This window comes from Chelonia mydas, chromosome 17 (assembly GCF_015237465.2).
Source record: "Chelonia mydas isolate rCheMyd1 chromosome 17, rCheMyd1.pri.v2, whole genome shotgun sequence".
Lineage (NCBI taxonomy): Eukaryota > Metazoa > Chordata > Testudines > Cheloniidae > Chelonia > Chelonia mydas.
The window spans coordinates 24721562-24738450 of record NC_051257.2 but is presented as its reverse complement, the minus strand read 5'-3'; the positions used below and the strand labels follow the sequence as shown (position 1 = coordinate 24738450).

Below are 16889 nucleotides of genomic sequence, written 5' to 3'. Positions count from 1 at the left end.
TTGTGGCTTGGCTTTTCAGATAACAAAGGGCAGAGTCCCCTGAGGTGGGGGGAGGGTGTTGTTCATTGGATGAGATGTAAATCCCATGGCATATGCTTTGCTGTTTGATCTCATCTTTAGCCTGGTAATTCTTGATTGTCTTGACATTGACAGATGGGTTTAATCCATCTGCTGAGATTAGTTTATGAAGGCTGAGGTGAAAGTGAGCCCCAAATCCTTTTACTGTGGTTAACTGGGGTTATTCTGGGGCTGCAGCATGCTGCTAAGCCAAGGGCGGGCTCTCTACTGTTAGGAAATCCTGAAAACACAGCTTCATCCTGCAGGCTAGTTTTCAGAGGAGGTGAAGACTGGGAGCTGGGATTCCATGTGTATTCAGGGAGTGAGGTTTGAAAGCATGTTTCATGGGGATGTTTGCTCAAAGGTGTGTGAGGGGGAGGGGCATAGGCTGCCAATTACACATTGATTGACATGCTCCAGTGATTAACAGGCAGCTCTCCCTCCCTGTACCAGATGGGCTGTCGGAGCTTTGGAAGGAGCTCTCACAGACATGAACAGTAGAAGTAAATCTGACACAAACCACAGGCCATCAACCCCAGTCAGGGAACTGTCCATCCCACTCGCTCTGCAGAGCCCTTCTCTGAATGGGACCTGCCAAGCAGCCAGTAGGAGCTGTGTATGGAGAATTGTCTTCTGTATTTTCCTGTGAGCCATATTTCCAGGGTGAGAGACTCTACCCTGAGAAGAAATGACTATGAAAGACTTGGGGGTCATGGTGGATAATCAGTTGAATATGAGCTCTGAGTGCGATGCTGTGGCCAAAAGGACTAATGCAGTCCTTGGCTCTGTAAACAGGAGAATCTTGAGTGTGAGAAGGGAGGCTATGTTACCTCTGTGTTTGGCACTGGTGCAGGTGCTACTGGATACTGTGTCCAGTTCTGGTGCCCACAATTCAAGAAGGATGTGGATAAGCTGGAGAGGGTTCAGAGAACAGCCACCAGAGTGACTAAAGGATTATAAACCTGCCATATAATGAAAGTATCACAGAGCTCAGTCTCTTTAGCTTCAGAAAAGCAGGGTAAGGGGTGACTCTATAAGTACCTAGATGGAGAACAGAAGTTAGGTAACAAAGGGCTCTTCAGTCTAGTAGACAAAGATTTAACAGGATCCAAAGGCTGGAAGTTGAAGCTAGACAAATTCAGGTTGGAAATAAGGCACAAACTATCAGCAGTGAGAGTTATTAGCCATTGGAATAACTTACCATAGGCCGGTTAGGGGAGAACAGTGCTGAGGGGAGCCTGGGTCCCTCCACCTGCTCTGGGTGGAGGACCTGAGCAGCCCCCGGCCTGTGTCCCTGCCCCTCAGGCCCCACACCTAGGGCAGGTGGAGGGACCCAGGCTCCCCACAGCTGCCAGCATGGCTCTCCCCGAACCAGTTCCAGCTCGAGGGGGTGGGGCGGTGCAGCTCGGAGCTGAAGCCTGGCCACAGAACCAGGTGGGCAGCTGTGAGGAGCCTTGGTGGGCTCTCCACCTGCCCTCGGCGAGGGGCCTGAGCAGTCCCCGGGCAGTTCCACAGGTCTGTCCGTTATCCACCCTGGCCAGGCCAGCATGGAGCCCAACTGGGGAGCTGTAGGGTGCCACAGCGGACCCTACACCTGACTGCCGTGCGGGGAGACGGGGAGGGCTGAGAGCAGCCCCTGGCTCCCTGCCCAGCCAGGGTAAGTAGAGTCCTGAAAACTGTGGATATCTGCATCCATAGATGCGGATATTTGCAAACAATTTTTGCAGATTGCGGATGGATGCGGATACACATTTTTGTATTTGTGCAGGGCTCTACCAGTGGGTGCCCGGGGGCTGGAATAGTGGGTGCTCAGCACCCGCCAGCAGCCCTGCGGATCAGCCCCTCCCCCTCTCCCCAGCACCTCCCGCCCGCCGTGATCAGCTGTTCAGTGGTGTGCAGGAGGCGCTGAGGGAGGAGCGGGGTGGGGCTTGGGAAAAAGGGTGGAATGGGGGCGGGGCCTGGGGCAGAGTGGGGGTCGAGCACCCCCTGGCAAATCACAAAGTGCCTCTGGTGGTGGTGGATTCTCCATCACTGGCCATTTGAAGATGGAGGTTGGGTGCTCTAGCTGGAGTGGCTGTTAGTTCAGAGAAGTGCGATGTTCTGTGTATCACAGGAAGTTGGACTGAGATGGTCACAAGGGTCCCCTCTGGCCTTCTGATCCGTGCATACAGCAGCTCCCCTTTGTCTGTAATCAACCCAGCGCTCTGAGCGGGAGGAACTGGAGAACCTTTTCACTTGTTTACCCACGTAATAAAAATACAGAATCCCAAGGAGGGAAGGAGTCAGCTGATGCAAAGACAAGTCTGTCACCTGGCTGTGGTTGAGTACATGCAGGTTTGCTCCTGGAAACTCTCACCGACTCCCTCCTTGTGCCGACGTTTACAGCTGTACCAGCAAGTGCCAGCACTGGGTTTGACCTAACAGTGTCCTGTGTTCACTAGCCGTGGAGCTACACAGCATGACACCAGCAATGGGAAAACGTTCACTCCACTCTCGCTGCGGTCCAGGCATGCACTTCTCGCCTCCGCTTTCACAGCCTTTCCTGCAGTATTTAGAGGAAGAACCTAAAATGATGCGTCACTCAGGGGCACGGGTGTTCTTGGTGCTGGCCCAGTGCCCACAGTCTCTCTGCCCGTCAGCTGGTACCCCTGCCCACAGCCTCGCTGCCTAGGCATGCCTGTTCACTCTTTCCTAGTGCCCACCATCTCAATGGCTGCTGGCTCACCCACCGCCTACAGTCTTGCGGTCTTCTGACACACGCCCTGGCACCAGCTGCTGGCAGTGTGTCTGTCTGCTGCCCACTCTTGCTGCTTACCAGCACATCTACCACTCCCCAGTTTCTGTAGCAGCCATTACACCCCCAGCATGTTTGCAGGCTCACTGCCTACCTGGTCAGTTGCTTTGCCCTTGCTTTGGTGCCTGCCAGCTTCCCCGCCCAGAGACCCCTGTTAACGTCTGACCTGCACACCCTGCCTGCTCTCTGCTTTTTAATGTTAGTTTTTCAGTAATGATGCAAATACTGATTGGAAATAACAGTCCTGAAAGATGGGCGATCGCTGCACAGGGCTGAGACATTACTCTCCATATGCTATTAATTGGTAAACCTACAATGAGCATAAGAGTGTGGGCCAGACTGCTGCTTCCATGTGAGTGCAGAACATTCCCTGACTGAGTCAGCAGCCTGTGCAGTGTGAAGAGATTGCTAAGTGCAGTGCTGACTATTGCTAAACATGTCTAGAGCCTGGCTGCCCAAGGAGAAGCTGCTGTGACCTCCTGCAAAGGTGGCTGGATGGCTACTGTGGGCAGTGGCAGATCCTAGGAATTTCCTTGATGGCAGAGCCAGAACGTTCGTGTGTGGGCGCTGGAGCTTGCCTGCATACAACTGTGCACACCTAGCTCCTGTGCACAAGTGCTGTTTGTGTGCACATGCCACGTGTCAGGCTGGCTTGTCCATGCACATGCATCTTCAACAAGCTGGCAGGAATTTCAGTGAGAAAGCCAGGCGTTTAACTGCAGCCCTGAATTTCCCAAAGCTGCTGAAATTGGTGGTTGGGGGCTCCTCTCCCATAAATAAACCTGCCTTTGTGCTATTGTGGGGTGGCTGCCCAGCTCCCTCTGATCTCCCCTAAAGAAAGCAGGTTTACTAGTGCTTTGTCTGCAGGAGTCAGAACCTGGCCTCTTTGGGGAGCAGGAATCTCTGGGTATCAGTGAGAGAGGAGATTCAGTCCTGATGTAAGGTATATGTTACATGCGCCTCCCCGTCCGTTCAGCTGGTGCCAGGCCCATATCTGATTACCATGGAATAACTGTGGCTGTTTAGCAGAGAGGGGAGCTGAACAGGAAGAGGCCTCCCCAGTGGATGTGATACATTTTGTGTGCACTGCTTTATTTTGATAACAAAGGCTGTGGATCTGACATCTCCTCACGTCTACCTTTGCCCGGCCTCCACGTCAGCACTGGTGAGATTTTCTACCATTAGAACAGACTCTCATCTTATCTGGAGCTGCACAGATTGCTGGTGACAATAGTGCTGTTTGCCCAGGAAAGCAGCATTGAGTGGTGGGGAATATTGTTTCTTCTTCAAGATGTGTTGCTCATGTGCATTCCAAAAGGTGTGTGCACATGCTGCGTGCACGATTGCTGGAAGCTTTTCCCTAGTGGTACCCGTCAGGTCAGCTGTGGAAACCCCTATATATGTCCTTGCCGACCTGCCGCCTGCTCAGTTCCTTCTTACTGCTCCTGACGATCGTTGGAACAGCTTAGTCTCTTGCTTTTGCAAGTGCCTTACCCAGTGGTTCCCTTGTTTCTGTGTAAATAGTTGTTTGATAGTTAGTTGTTAATAATTGTAGATTAGTTTAGCTTACTTTGGGGGGTTTCCCCCCATTCTACTCTCCCTGGCGCCGGAGCATGCCTCAGTCACGGGGGTTTAAAGCGTGCGAGAGGTGTGCAACAGATGCCAACAAGTGATCTGCACGCGCCTGTCTCAAGTGCTTCGGGGAGGGCCATCAGACAGATAAGTGCCCTATTTGCAGGAGATTCAGACCCAGGACTAAGAGGGAGCGGGACTATCTCCTGAAGCTCCTCTTGATGGAGTTGGCCCTTCAGCCTGAGCCGACACCGGCATCCTCAGTGCGCAGGGAGCACCACACTCCGGCCCGCAAGCCGTTCTCAGACCCCGGTGCCGCATAAGAAAAAGAAACCAGACGGGATGTTCCAGTGGGGTGCGTCCTCCGGTGGGACACCCTCAGTCTGGTCCCCAAGAACCAGCGCCGTTGACTCTGGCCCCAGTTGCAGAGCCATTGAGTCAGGCGAGAATGGACTCTCCTACCCATGATGATTTGGAGGAAGAGCTTGACCTCCCCTCCACTCCAGACACACATGAGGCAGCTTGAGTCCTCACTGATATGACGGCGCAATACCCAGCCCTGCAGGTGCGGGGCCTGGCCTTGCAAACTCGGGTACCGCCAGTAGCACTGGCGACGGCACCGACTGTGGCATCGTGCCGGGCACCGTGGGCGATTATGAGACCAGTCACGACACCGATGGTGATGGTGGCGCTGGGGGCACCAATGGCGGCACCGCCATTGATTCATCGTCGGGGGAAGCCCATGATGTTGCGGCGCCGATCTCCGTCTCCCTGGTACTGTTGGGCTCTGCTCCCCCGTGGTCAGGTACAGAATACTCGTCAGAGTCAGATGCAGAAGTGGCTGTGTCCTGACGCAGCCACTCCCGGTCCCGGCACCGTAGGCTGGTGGAACAACCGGCACCAGTCGCCATTTGGCCTCCCCAGTGGCAGGGCCCCGTGCAATGGCCTCTTTGGACCCCCTGGGCCTACCGCCAGGCTCAAGGTCAGGGATCTAGGCCGGTTACAGTGGTATCAGCCCCCCGTGCCCCTCCATCAGCAATGTCGATGGCATGCTACACCCCTAGGGCCCTTGAGGGTCCTTTATGGGACAGGGCTGTTGAGTGGCCACAGACAAACACAGCCCCTCCTTCACTGACGTCGGTGGCACCTGAACCTCGTCAGGACAGGGCTTCCCTAATCTTCATAGCGCCAGCGTGGCCCCGCCAACACTGGTTCACCATGTTACTGAACCTCTGTGGACAGACCAGTAGCACTCCCTGTCTGTCCAACCCTAATCTCACAGGACCGCGGCCGTATACAGCACCCCAACCTGGAGTCGCTCCACCTCATGGCGTGGAAGCTCCATGGCTGAACCCTCTTGACCTTCAGTGCTCGCACTGGGTTAGAGAGGTCCTGTTGGAGAGTAGGAAACCCTCCACTTGAGCCACGTACCTGGCTAAGCGGAAGGGTTTCTCCATTTGGTCTCGACAAAGGGGAACTGAGCCACAATCAGCTCCAATTTCCCTTATTTTGGACTATCTTTTAGATCTCAAGCACCAAGGGTTAGCAATATCATCCCTAAGGGTACACCTTGCAGCCATTTCGGCCTTCCACCCGGGAACGGCTGGGGGAATCAGTGTTTGGTAATCCCATGGTGAGCAGGTTTCTTAAGAGCCTCGACAGACTTTATCCTCCAGTACGTCGGCCCGTCCCCCCCGGGACCTCAACCTGGCCCCTGTCCTCACCCATGGGGCCCCCCTTTGAGCCCATGGCTACCTGCCCTCTCTTCTACCTTTCCTGGAAGGTGACTTTCCTGGTGGCTATAACCTCTGCTAGAAGGGTATCTGAACTCAGAGCACTGACCTCCGAACCATCTTACACGGTATTTTATAAAGACAAGGTGCAGCTATGCCCCCACCCTGCGTTCCTGGCTAAGGTTGTCTCCCAGTTTCATGTGAACCAGGACATATTTTTACCTGTGTTCTTCCCTAAACCCCGTGCCACTCACAGGGAGCGCATGTTCCATTCTTTGGACGTTAGACGGGCCTTAGCATTTTACATTGAACTCACAAAGTCGTTTCGTAAGTCACCACAGTTCTTTACTGCTATTGCAGACAGAATGAGGGGGCTCCCGATCTCATCACAGCGCATCTCGTCATGGATCATGTCCTGCATCAGGACTTGTTGGGCTTCCAGCCCCGCCGATTATGGTGCACTCTACCAGAGCGCAGGCGGTGTCCACAGCTTTCCTGGTGCAGGTCCCTGTCCAGGACATCTGCAAGGCGGCAACCTGGTCTTCAGTCCACACCTTCACTTCCCACTACGCCATTACCCAGTAGGCGAGGGATGACGCTGGGTTTGGTAGGGCAGTCCTGCAGTCGGCAGTTAGGTGAACTCCGATCCCTTCCCCGGGTAACTGCTCGGAAGTCACCTATTGGAGTGCACATGAACAATCACTCGAAGAAAAAACGGTTACTTTACCTCTCATAACTGTTGTTCTTCGAGATGTGTTGCTCATGTCCATTCCAAATCCCACCCGCCTCCCCACTGTCGGAGTATTCCAGCAAGAAGGAACTGAGCAGGTGGTGGGTCGGCGGGGATATATATACACCGCCATGAAGGTGCCACTCTAGGGGTCTCCACAGCTGACCTGCTAGGGAAAAGCTTCCGGCGATGGTGCATGCGTTAGGAATATTGGAATGGACATGAGCAACACATCTCAAAGAACAACAGTTATGAGAGATAAGTATCAGAAGGGTAACCGTGTTAGTCTGGATCTGTAAAAGCGGCAAAGAGTCCTGTAGCACCTTATAGACTAACAGACGTATTGGAGCATAAGCTTTCGTGGGTGAATACCCACTTCGTCGGATACATGTAGTGGAAATTTCCAGAGGCAGGTATAAATATGCAAGCAAGAATCAGGCTAGGGATAACGAGGTTAATTCAATCACGGAGGATGAGGCCCTCTTCTACCAGTTGCGGTGTGAACACCAAGGGAGGAGAAACTGCTTTTGTAGTTGGCGAGCCATTCACAGTCTTTGTTTAATCCTGAGCTGATGGTGTCAAATTTGCAAATGAACTGAAGCTCAGCAGTTTCTCTTTGAAGTCTGGTCCTGAAGTTTTTTTGCTGCAGGATGGCTACCTTTACATCTGCTATTGTGTGTCCAGCAAGGTTGAAGTGTTCTCCTACAGGTTTTTGTATATTCCCGTTCCTAATATCTGATTTGTGTCCATTTATCCTTTTACGTAGGGAGAGGTAAGTAACGTAGGGAGAGGTAAGTAACCGTTTTTTCTCTGTACATTTGGGGAGGAGAAAGCAGCAGAGAGAGATGGAGGATGAACTATAGCCTTGTGTTCTAGCTATTAGCATTGGTTGTGTCACCTATGCCATTGTCAAAGAAAAGAATTGTGTTCTGCCATGTACATGAATTCTGGATAGCCAGCAAGGACCAGGCCTGAACACACAGAAAATCATCATTCAGCGCCTCTTCATCCGTTTAGTGCAGGACTTTGTCATTTTGCAAGCTCCCTGTTCAGGAATTCATAGAATCATAGAATATCAGGGTTGGAAGGGACCCCAGAAGGTCATCTAGTCCAACCCCCTGCTCAAAGCAGGACCAAGTCCCAGTTAAATCATCCCAGCCAGGGCTTTGTCAAGCCTGACCTTAAAAACCTCTAAGGAAGGAGATTCTACCACCTCCCTAGGTAACGCATTCCAGTGTTTCACCACCCTCTTAGTGAAAAAGTTTTTCCTAATATCCAATCTAAACCTCCCCCATTGCAACTTGAGACCATTACTCCTCGTTCTGTCATCTGCTACCATTGAGAACAGTCTAGAGCCATCCTCTTTGGAACCCCCTTTCAGGTAGTTGAAAGCAGCTATCAAATCCCCCCTCATTCTTCTCTTCTGCAGACTAAACAATCCCAGCTCCCTCAGCCTCTCCTCATAAGTCATGTGCTCTAGACCCCTAATCATTTTTGTTGCCCTTCGCTGGACTCTTTCCAATTTATCCACATCCTTCTTGTAGTGTGGGGCCCAAAACTGGACAAAGTACTCCAGATGAGGCCTCACCAGTGTCGAATAGAGGGGAACGATCACGTCCCTCGATCTGCTCGCTATGCCCCTACTTATACATCCCAAAATGCCATTGGCCTTCTTGGCAACAAGGGCACACTGCTGACTCATATCCAGCTTCTCGTCTACTGTCACCCCTAGGTCCTTTTCCGCAGAACTGCTGCCTAGCCATTCGGTCCCTAGTCTGTAGCGGTGCATTGGATTCTTCCATCCTAAGTGCAGGACCCTGCACTTATCCTTATTGAACCTCATCAGATTTCTTTTGGCCCAATCCTCCAATTTGTCTAGGTCCTTCTGTATCCTATCCCTCCCCTCCAGCGTATCTACCACTCCTCCCAGTTTAGTATCATCCGCAAATTTGCTGAGAGTGCAATCCACACCATCCTCCAGATCATTTATGAAGATATTGAACAGAACGGGCCCCAGGACCGACCCCTGGGGCACTCCACTTGACACCGGCTGCCAACTAGACATGGAGCCATTGATCACTACCCGTTGAGCCCGACAATCTAGCCAGCTTTCTACCCACCTTATAGTGCATTCATCCAGCCCATACTTCCTTAACTTGCTGACAAGAATGCTGTGGGAGACCGTGTCAAAAGCTTTGCTAAAGTCAAGGAACAATACATCCACTGCTTTCCCTTCATCCACAGAACCAGTAATCTCATCATAAAAGGCGATTAGATTAGTCAGGCATGACCTTCCCTTGGTGAATCCATGCTGACTGTTCCTGATCACTTTCCTCTCCTCTAAGTGCTTCAGGATTGATTCTTTGAGGACCTGCTCCATGATTGCAGTTGGTGTCATTTGTATTGTGAAAGCCCGTAGGGGTCCCCATCAGGATATGGACCGCATGATGCTGCACCCTGTACAGACACATGGAAGGATACAGTTCCTGCCCCGATGAGCTTGCAATCTACTTTAAGTTGTGTGCACAACTAGTTGGTTTCTGATGATTTCAAATAAGCTCTCTCACCTGCTGCTTGGTGGCTGATCTCTGTCGGGTCAGTTCAGAGGTGGGTCTGGAGGAGGGATTTAAAGACAGAGGGCTAGTGACCTTCTGGATCAATTCCATGCATGAAGAGTAGGATGGGAGAAGCAGACAAAGGAGCATTTAAGGCTGTTACTGTTTGACTCACTAAGGGTATATCTACACTACGAAATTAGGTCGATTTTATAGAAGTCGATTTTTAGAAATCGATTTTATACAGTCGATTGCGTATATCCCCTCTAAGCGCATTAAGTCAGCGGCTTAACTACCGTGGCTAGCATCGAGTTACAGAGCGGTGCACTGTGGGTAGCTATCCCACAGTTCCCGCAGCCTCCGCTGCCCATTGGAATTCTGGGTTAAGCGCCCAATGCCTGATGGGGCAAAAACATTGTCACGGGTGGTTTCGGGTACATGTCGTCAGTCACCCCTCCCTCCGTGAAAGCAATGGCAGACAATTGTTTCACGCCTTTTTTCCTGGGTTACCTGTGCAGACGCCATACCATGGCAAGCATGAAGCCCGCTCAGTTCACCGTCACCACTGCTGTTGTGAGCATTGTAAACACCTCATGCATTGTCCTGGGCTATATGCAGAACCAGTCTAAGAGACGCCAGCACGAGGAGGATTTTGTTGAGGTCGCGGACACACGTTTCTGAAAGCACGGGCTGTGACAGTTGGGACATCATGGCGGCAGTGAGGCTGGTTGATTCAGTGGAACTCCGATTCTGGGCCAGACACACAAGCACAGACTGGTGGGACTGCATAGTGTTGCAGGTATGGGATGATTCACAGTGGCTGCGAAACTTTCGCATGCATAAGGCCACTTTCTTGGAACTCTGTGAGTTACTTTCCCCCACCCTGAAGCACAGGATACCAAGAAGAGAGCTGCCCTGACAGTTGAGAAGCCAGTGACGATAGCCCTATGGAAGCTTGCAACGCCTGACTGCTACCGGTCAGTCAGGAATCTATTTGGAGTGGGCAAGTCTACTGTGGGGGTTGCTATGATCCAAGTAGCCAATGCAATTATTGACGTTCTCTTATCAAGGGCAGTGACTCTGGGAAATGTGCAGGTCATAGTGAATGGCTTTGCTGCAATGGGGTTCCCTAACTGTGGTGGGGCGATAGATGGAACGCATATCCCTATCTTGAAATGCCAATAGTTATCCTTGGGGACCCAGCCTACCCCTTGCTCCCTTGGCTCATGAAGCCTTACACAGGCAGCCTCGACAGTAGTAAGGAGCAATTCAACCATCGGCTGAACAAGTGCAGAATGGAGATACGATGTGCCTTTGGACGTTTAAAAGTTCGCTGGCGCTGTTTGCTAACTAGGTCAGACCTCAGCGCAACCAACATTCCCATTGTTATTGCTGCTTGCTATGTGCTCGATAATATCTGCGGGAGTAAGGGGGAGATGCTTATGGTGGGGTGGGAAGTTGAGGCAAATTGCCTGGCGCCCGATTTTGAGCAGCTAGACACCAGGGCAATTAGAAGAGCACAGCTAGGCGCACTGCGCATCAGAGAGGCTTTGAAAACCTGTTTCATGACTGCCCAGGCTACAGTGTGACAGTTGTGTGTGTTTCTCCTTGCTGCAAACCCACCTCCTTTGTTGATTTTAATTCCCTGTAAGCCAACCATCCTCTCCCCTTTGAAATAAAGTAACTATTGTTTTGAAACGATGCACTGTTTCTTTATTAATTAAAAAAAATGAGATATAACGGACAAGATAGCCTGGGTGGGGTGGGGGAGGAGGGAAGAACAAGGCCACATTGTTTATTGTAGTCACACTAACAATCAAACTGTTTGAATGACAGCCTTCTGTTGCTTGGGCCATCCTCTGGAGTGGAGTGGCTGGGTGCCTGGAGCCTCCCCCACCGGCGTTCTTGAGCGTCTGGGTGAGGAGGCTATGGAACATGGGGAGGAGGGCATGCAGTTATACAGTGGATGCAGCGGGGGTCTGTGCTCTTGTTAGCGTTCCTGCACCTCCAACAGATGCTTCATCATGTCCGTTTGCTCCCCCATTAGCCTCAGCATCGCGTCCTGCCTCTGCTCTTCACGCTCACTTAATGCTTTCCTGGCCTCTGCCACTGAATACCTCCATGCATTAAGCTGTGCCCTATCAGTGTGGGAGGACTGTATGAGCTCGGAAAACATGTCATCGCGAGTGCGTTTTTTTTGCCTTCTAATCTGCGATAACCTCAGGGACAGAGATGATACGGGGAGCGTAGAAACATTTGCACCTGGGGGGAGATGATAAGGGAGAGTAAAATTTAAGATGATACATTTCTGAGAACAAAAGGGAGACTCTTTCACAGTGAATCAAGCAATTCACAGCAGACAGCACATGTGCTTTAGATACAAGGTCGCATTTTGCCTTTTATATTGCGCGCCTGCCAGTACGGTTGCACATCACACACACACGGCTGGGCAATAGAATTTGGTTTCCAGGCAACCATGGTAAGCCTTTTGGTAAGCAGGGTTGGCTTCTTCTGCCTTCATAACATGTGGGAATGGTTTCAAATTGCAGCACACTCCTTTCCCAGAGCAAGCAATGGGTTGGGTTTCATATTTAAAATGAGGGGCTGCGGTTTTCAGGTGGATGTGCAGCACACACCTTCCCCCACCCCTCTGTGTGGCTGTTCTCTGGGATGATGCTGCGCTGGGCATCACAAAATGGGGAAGAGATGGCCAGCCCTCTGTGGAGATAGAGGTGGTTAGGGACTATTTAGAAAAGCTGGACGTGCACAAGTCCATGGGGCCGGACGAGTTGCATCCGAGAGTGCTGAAGGAATTGGCGGCTGTGATTGCAGAGCCCTTGGCCATTATCTTTGAAAACTCGTGGCGAACGGGGGAAGTCCCGGATGACTGGAAAAAGGCTAATGTAGTGCCAATCTTTAAAAAAGGAAAGAAGGAGGATCCTGGGAACTACAGGCCAGTCAGCCTCACCTCAGTCCCTGGAAAAATCATGGAGCAGGTCCTCAAAGAATCAATCCTGAAGCACTTACATGAGAGGAAAGTGATCAAGAACAGTCAGCATGGATTCACCAAGGGAAGGTCATGCCTGACTAATCTAATCGCCTTTTATGATGAGATTACTGGTTCTGTGGATGAAGGGAAAGCAGTGGATGTATTGTTTCTTGACTTTAGCAAAGCTTTTGACACGGTCTCCCACAGTATTCTTGTCAGCAAGTTAAGGAAGTATGGGCTGGATGAATGCACTATAAGGTGGGTAGAAAGCTGGCTAGATTGTCGGGCTCAACGGGTAGTGATCAATGGCTCCATGTCTAGTTGGCAGCCGGTGTCAAGTGGAGTGCCCCAGGGGTCGGTCCTGGGGCCGGTTTTGTTCAATATCTTCATAAATGATCTGGAGGATGGTGTGGATTGCACTCTCAGCAAATTTGCGGATGATACTAAACTGGGAGGAGTGGTAGATACGCTGGAGGGGAGGGATAGGATACAGAAGGACCTAGACAAATTGGAGGATTGGGCCAAAAGAAATCTGATGAGGTTCAATAAGGATAAGTGCAGGGTCCTGCACTTAGGACGGAAGAATCCAATGCACCGCTACAGACTAGGGACCGAATGGCTAGGCAGCAGTTCTGCGGAAAAGGACCTAGGGGTGACAGTGGACGAGAAGCTGGATATGAGTCAGCAGTGTGCCCTTGTTGCCAAGAAGGCCAATGGCATTTTGGGATGTATAAGTAGGGGCATAGCGAGCAGATCGAGGGACGTGATCGTCCCCCTCTATTCGACACTGGTGAGGCCTCATCTGGAGTATTGTGTCCAGTTTTGGGCCCCACACTACAAGAAGGATGTGGATAAATTGGAGAGAGTCCAGCAAAGGGCAACAAAAATGATTAGGGGTCTAGAGCACATGACTTATGAGGAGAGGCTGAGGGAGCTGGGATTGTTTAGTCTGCAGAAGAGAAGAATGAGGGGGGATTTGATAGCTGCTTTCAGCTACCTGAAAGGGGGTTCCAAAGAGGATGGCTCTAGACTGTTCTCAATGGTAGCAGATGACAGAACGAGGAGTAATGGTCTCAAGTTGCAATGGGGGAGGTTTAGATTGGATATTAGGAAAAACTTTTTCACTAAGAGGGTGGTGAAACACTGGAATGCGTTACCTAGGGAGGTGGTAGAATCTCCTTCCTTAGAGGTTTTTAAGGTCAGGCTTGATAAAGCCCTGGCTGGGATGATTTAACTGGGACTTGGTCCTGCTTCGAGCAGGGGGTTGGACTAGATGACCTTCTGGGGTCCCTTCCAACCCTGATATTCTATGATCCCTTCTCCCCTCCCCCTGCTGTGTGGCTATTCTCCGGGATGGTCCCTTTTAGCCAAGCGCAAACAGCCCAGCATGAACGGGGTCCTTTTACTGTTCCTTTTCAAAAATTCCCCTATTTCAACCAGGTGACCATGAATAATATCACTCTCCTGAGGCTGACACAGAAAGATATAGATCGAATGTTGCTTGAATGCGACCAAAACCCAGAACCATTCACTGTCATGCTTTGTGCTGCAATGATTCCAGAATACTTGCTACTGGCTTGGCGTGGTAAAGTGTCCTACCTTGGAGGATGAAATAAGGCAGCCCGCCACAGAAACCCTCTGCAAAGGCTTTCAGAGTACCTCCAGGAGAGCTTATGGAGATGTCCCTGGAGGATTCCCGCTCCATCCCCAGACATGTGAACAGACTTTTTGAGTAGCTGTACTGGCCGCGAATGCATCCCAATTCTTCAGGGCAAATCAAACATTAAACACTATTGCTTTTAAATCCTGTACCGTAGTTACAAATGTGCACTCACCAGAAGTGCCTTCTCTGGCTTCAGGGACGGAGATCCCGCCTTGGGTGGGTATTGGCTTTAAGGTGCTGAAAAGGTCCTGGCTGCTGGGGAGAACGGATTCACTGCTTGCCTGCTGCGCATTCTCCTCCTCTTCCTCATCCACAAAATCCTCCTCCGTGTTGCGTGAGACTCCCCCCTTGCAGGTGTCCACGGACAGTGGTGGGATAGTGGTAGGGTCCCCCCCCAGAATGCCGTGCAGCTGATCATAGAAGTGGCATGTATGGGGCTCTGATCCGGAGCGACTGTTTGCCTCCTTTGTTTTTTGTTAGGCTCACCTGAGCTCCTTAACTTTCATGCAGCACTGCTGTGTGTCCCTGATGTAGCCTCTCTCCAACATGCCCTGTGAGATTTTGGCATATATATTTGCATTTCTTCTTTTTGATTGGAGTTCAGCTTGCACAGATGCATCTCCCCATACAGCAATCAGATCCAGTGTCTCCCTTTCGGTCCACGCTGGAGCTCATTTGCAGTTCTGGGGGGATGGCATGGTCACCTGTGCTGCTGAGTCCGCCACGCTGACCAAACAGGAAATGAAATTCAGAAATTCCTGGGGCTTTTCCTGTGTACCTGGCTAGTGCATCGGAGTTCAAAGTGCTGTACAGATCGGTCACAATGGAGCACTCTGGGATAGTTCCCAGAGGCCAATACCGTCAATTTGCGTCCGCACTACCCCAAATTCGACCCAGGAAGGTCGATTTTAGTGCTACTCCCCTCACCGGGGAGGAGTACAAAAGTCGATTTTAAGAGCCGTTTAGATCGACGGAACGGGGTTGGTTGTGTGGACGCAGTCATTTTTAAATCGACCTAACATGGCTAAATTCAACCTAACCCCGTAGCTTAGACCAGGGCTAACAGATGATTATTTGTTGCATTTGAGATTAATGCTGAACCAAGAGGCCCATCTCCACACACAAGTAGATAATTGAGAGCTGCATGGATGCCTCCAGACAGGCCCCATGTGTTGAAGCAGTCTGAATGCTTCCTGTGCCTCTGAGACTGTTTTTAACCAGCAGCCTCTAATCGTGCATCTTGCACAGGGCATCCTGCACCCTGCTGGGGCTCACGAGATTTGTGGGGCTTGAAAAAGGTTTTCATTCTTCTTGCTAGAGCTGAGCAATCAGAAAGTTAGTTGAAGCTAGACAAAGTCAGGCTAGAAATAAGGTGTAAATGTTTAACAATGAGAGTAATTAACCACTGGAGCAATTTACGAAGGGTTGTGATGGATTCTCTATCACTGGCCATTCTGAAATGGAGATTGGATGTTTTTTTTAACAGATCTGCTCTAGGAATTACTGGGGGCAGTTCTCTGGCCTGTGCGATACAGGAGATCAGACTGGATGATCCCAGTCGTCCCTTCTGGTTTTGGAATCCATGAAGAGCCGTGAGTACCCTGAAGAGTAGGGGGCCAAGGAAGCAGAATTGGGGGGGAGGGGTTTCTCGTGTCAATGAGTTGGGATGTGGCCCAGAAACACCTGTTCAGAGGACATGTGCTGCTGAGGTGCCCCTGAAAGTCTCTGCCAGCTGGAGGGCCATGCTGGTGTAATGCCAACAGGCCCTGGTCGCCTTTGGGTAGGATCAAACCTGGGACCTTTGCAACTTAGTATCTGAGTCTCTACTACATGAGCTAAAAGCCACATGGGTTTTAGCTAAGGCTATAGCAGACTCATCAATCTCTATCTGGGCTAGGTGCCTCTAGGTCAGTGGTTTTCAAACTTTTTCTCTGGGGACCCAGTTGAAGAAAATTGTTGATGCCCACAACCCAATGGAGCCGGGGATGAGGGGTTTGGGGTGTGGGAGGGACTCGGGTTTGGGGTGTGGGAGGGACTCAGGTCTGGGGCAGAGGGTTGGGGTGCGGGGGTGAGGGCTGCAGGGTGGGGCCGGAAATCATAGAATCATAGAATCATAGAATATCAGGGTTGGAAGGGACCCCAGAAGGTCATCTAGTCCAACCCCCTGCTCAAAGCAGGACCAAGTCCCAGTTAAATCATCCCAGCCAGGGCTTTGTCAAGCCTGACCTTAAAAACCTGTAAGGAAGGAGATTCTACCACCTCCCTAGGTAACGCATTCCAGTGTTTCACCACCCTCTTAGTGAAAAAGTTTTTCCTAATATCCAATCTAAACCTCCCCCATTGCAACTTGAGACCATTACTCCTCGTTCTGTCATCTGCTACCATTGAGAACAGTCTAGAGCCATCCTCTTTGGAACCCCCTTTCAGGTAGTTGAAAGCAGCTATCAAATCCCCCCTCATTCTTCTCTTCTGCAGACTAAACAATCCCAGCTCCCTCAGCCTCTCTTCATAAGTCATGTGCTCTAGACCCCTAATCATTTTTGTTGCCCTTCGCTGGACTCTTTCCAATTTATCCACATCCTTCTTGTAGTGTGGGGCCCAAAACTGGACACAGTACTCCAGATGAGGCCTCACCAGTGTCGAATAGAGGGGAACGATCACGTCCCTCGATCTGCTCGCTATGCCCCTACTTATACATCCCAAAATGCCATTGGCCTTCTTGGCAACAAGGGCACACTGCTGACTCATATCCAGCTTCTCGTCCACTGTCACCCCTAGGTCCTTTTCCGCAGAACT

The 16889-nt window shown here is 51.0% G+C and overlaps 1 protein-coding gene across 3 annotated transcripts in view; it reads left to right on the top strand.

The window, feature by feature from the left end:
• STX1A (syntaxin 1A) overlaps positions 1 to 16889 on the top strand; it is a 329962-nt gene that overhangs the window by 120779 nt on the left and 192294 nt on the right. The window lies entirely within an intron of this gene.